We start from the raw sequence: 2,500 nt of genomic DNA on the forward strand, positions 1-2,500 counted from the left end.
AAAATTAATCAAATAATTAAATTATACTAAATTATTAAAACTACTATTGCTTCTACTCTTACTACTACTATAACTACTATTACTACTACTACTACTACTACTGTGTGTGTGTGATATTGATAACAATTATAGTAACAATATAACAACAAAAACTACTACTACTACTATTATTACCACTATTATTACTACTGCTATTACTAATATAAATACTACTACTGCAGCTGTTTTTGCAACAATTTTTAAGGCATTACTATTAATATTCACATAGTATTATTAGCAGCAGTAGTAGTAATAGTTGTAGAGGTAGTAGTAGTAGTTGTAGTAGTAGCAGTAGTAGTAATAGTAGTAGTAGTAGTAGTAGTAGTAGTAGTAGTAACAAATCGCAAATATTACCTCTACCACTACTACTACTATTACTGCTACTACTACTTTTTTCCTCTCACAAAGGCTTCTACTCTCCTTACTTCTGTTACTGCTACCACTAGTATTACTACCACCACTAATACCACTACAACCACTACTACTACTACTACTACTACTACTACAATTACTACTACTACTACTACACATGCTTGCTTATGGAGGTCGTGAATAGTTCCATCTGGTGTAAACTTAGCTGTGATGCGAGCAATGGTGCGTCACCTGGGTGGATCCCTGTCAAAGTGTCTTCTGAATTGTCTTTGCACTTCTTTGACATTTTCGTGCCTCCAGTAACACTTTATGACAGATGTTCTTTCTTCAAAGCTTTGTCTTACTTCTGACATTATTATTTTGGCCAACTGCTTCTGAAAAAAAAAAAAATTCCGTTAATTATAGCGAGTCAAACAAGGAGTACATTTTTGGATGACTCTCTCTCTCTCTCTCTCTCTCTCTCTCTCTCTCTCTCTCTCTCTCTCTCTCTCTCTCTCTCTCTCTCTCTCTCTCTGTGTGTGTGTGTTTATACAGATAGATACAAATAGATAGATGTACACAGGTACAGACTTGTGCTTGTGGAGTATAAATGTAAGAGCATGAAGCACAGTGTGTCTCTCCCCACAGGCACCTCCCGCCTCACGCCTTGCTTCCTCCCGTCTCCCAGAGTCTACACACCTGCACTCTTGAGGTGAGTACACTTACTCTTTTCTTTCCTGGTAATTGTTTTCACTGTGTTTTCTATTGCACACAATTGGATAAGGTGTTATTCAGAGGCATTGATAACTACACTTAAGTGTTAAGTATTCATTGTGTGTTTAACGGGTTCTATAAATAATGTTCCTTATCGGGGAGAACAAAGTGAATTGTGATTGTTGGGCTAGGTAACAACTGTCCATTATCGGGCGATGCATAGTGAGGGTTGTGTAAGAATAGTTATGTTGGTGTATGGTTGCAGGAGTTAGCAGCCAACGGCGTTAGGTTGCCAGGTGGACGAGTCGGGCCAAGTGGTGTCAACGTGAGGGCAGTGTAGCTGATCGTGTGGAAAGTGCGGTGCCAACTCCACTGGTTCTAATTACAAGTCTGACTGTAGTGCCAGACTGGAGCAACAAATATGCCCATTGGATCGAGAATGTGTAGTGCACTGATGTGGGTAATGTGAACTGGAAATATAAATAAGGATTGAGACAAAATGGTATATTATGTTCCTTGTTACGTGGCACGTCTTCCTATAATCTCCGGCTACTCCTAGTTACGAGTAGATGCCTGCCTTTCAGTGTGGTCAACGCCACGACACACCAGGTTTCCTTTAACATTCTCTCTCTCTCTCTCTCTCTCTCTCTCTCTCTCTCTCTCTCTCTCTCTCTCTCTCTCTCTCTCTCTCTCTCTCTCTGTAAAACAATATAAAAATCGATAACAGCAACAACAGCAACAACAACAACCCCAGCTCCACACCATCTGGTTCACCACCACCACAGCCCCAACACAACAGCAACACAACCACAGCCGTTAACACCTGTACCACCACCACCACCACCACAGCCCCAACACAACAGCAACACAACCACAGCCATTAACACCTGTACCACCACCACCACCACCACAGCCCCAACACAACAGCAACACAACCACAGCCATTAACTCCTGTACCACCACCACCACCACCACAACACAAAGTACAAAACAAACTCGTGCAGGAAATTAAATCTGAATTGTGATCTAATTTATATAGTTTTTCCTCTACTTTATTTCCTCTTTCGTATTTCCTCTTTCGTAACAAATCGCTACTGTGCTTTTTTTTGTTTTTATCTCTTCTTTTTCCTACTACTTCCTCTTCTTCCATTTTCCACCTACTCCTTCCTTCTGCCCAATTTATTCACGTGGATTCTCCCCTTTTTTTCCCCCTTTTTCATTCACTATCATTCATTTCCTTCTTCCTTTTCATAATGAACACGTTTTCGCTTCCACTCAATGCCTCTTTCCCTTTTACACATCCATTGTTATTCATTATTTTCCTTTCTCTCATCGATTCTCTCCTTCCCTCTTCTTCTTTCATTCTTTCTTTCTTTCTTCACTGCAATTCCTTCCT

At 40.1% G+C, this 2,500-nt stretch overlaps 2 long non-coding RNA genes across 4 annotated transcripts in view; one reads left to right on the forward strand and one right to left on the reverse strand.

The window, feature by feature from the left end:
- LOC135095199 (uncharacterized) overlaps positions 1–2,500 on the reverse strand; it is a 19,014-nt gene that overhangs the window by 10,531 nt on the left and 5,983 nt on the right. For both annotated transcript variants that reach the window (XR_010264122.1, XR_010264121.1), the window contains exon 2: positions 613–785. This is a non-coding gene — a long non-coding RNA (uncharacterized LOC135095199). The remainder of the gene's footprint in view (positions 1–612; positions 786–2,500) is intronic.
- Positions 1–2,500, forward strand: part of LOC135095200 (uncharacterized) — a 10,996-nt gene that overhangs the window by 8,248 nt on the left and 248 nt on the right. For both annotated transcript variants that reach the window (XR_010264123.1, XR_010264124.1), the window contains exons 2-3: positions 1,039–1,102; positions 1,370–2,500. The exon at positions 1,370–2,500 is cut by the window's right edge and continues 248 nt beyond it. This is a non-coding gene — a long non-coding RNA (uncharacterized LOC135095200). The remainder of the gene's footprint in view (positions 1–1,038; positions 1,103–1,369) is intronic.

The sequence above is a fragment of the Scylla paramamosain genome, chromosome 48, assembly GCF_035594125.1.
Source record: "Scylla paramamosain isolate STU-SP2022 chromosome 48, ASM3559412v1, whole genome shotgun sequence".
Classification (NCBI taxonomy): Eukaryota; Metazoa; Arthropoda; class Malacostraca; order Decapoda; family Portunidae; genus Scylla; species Scylla paramamosain.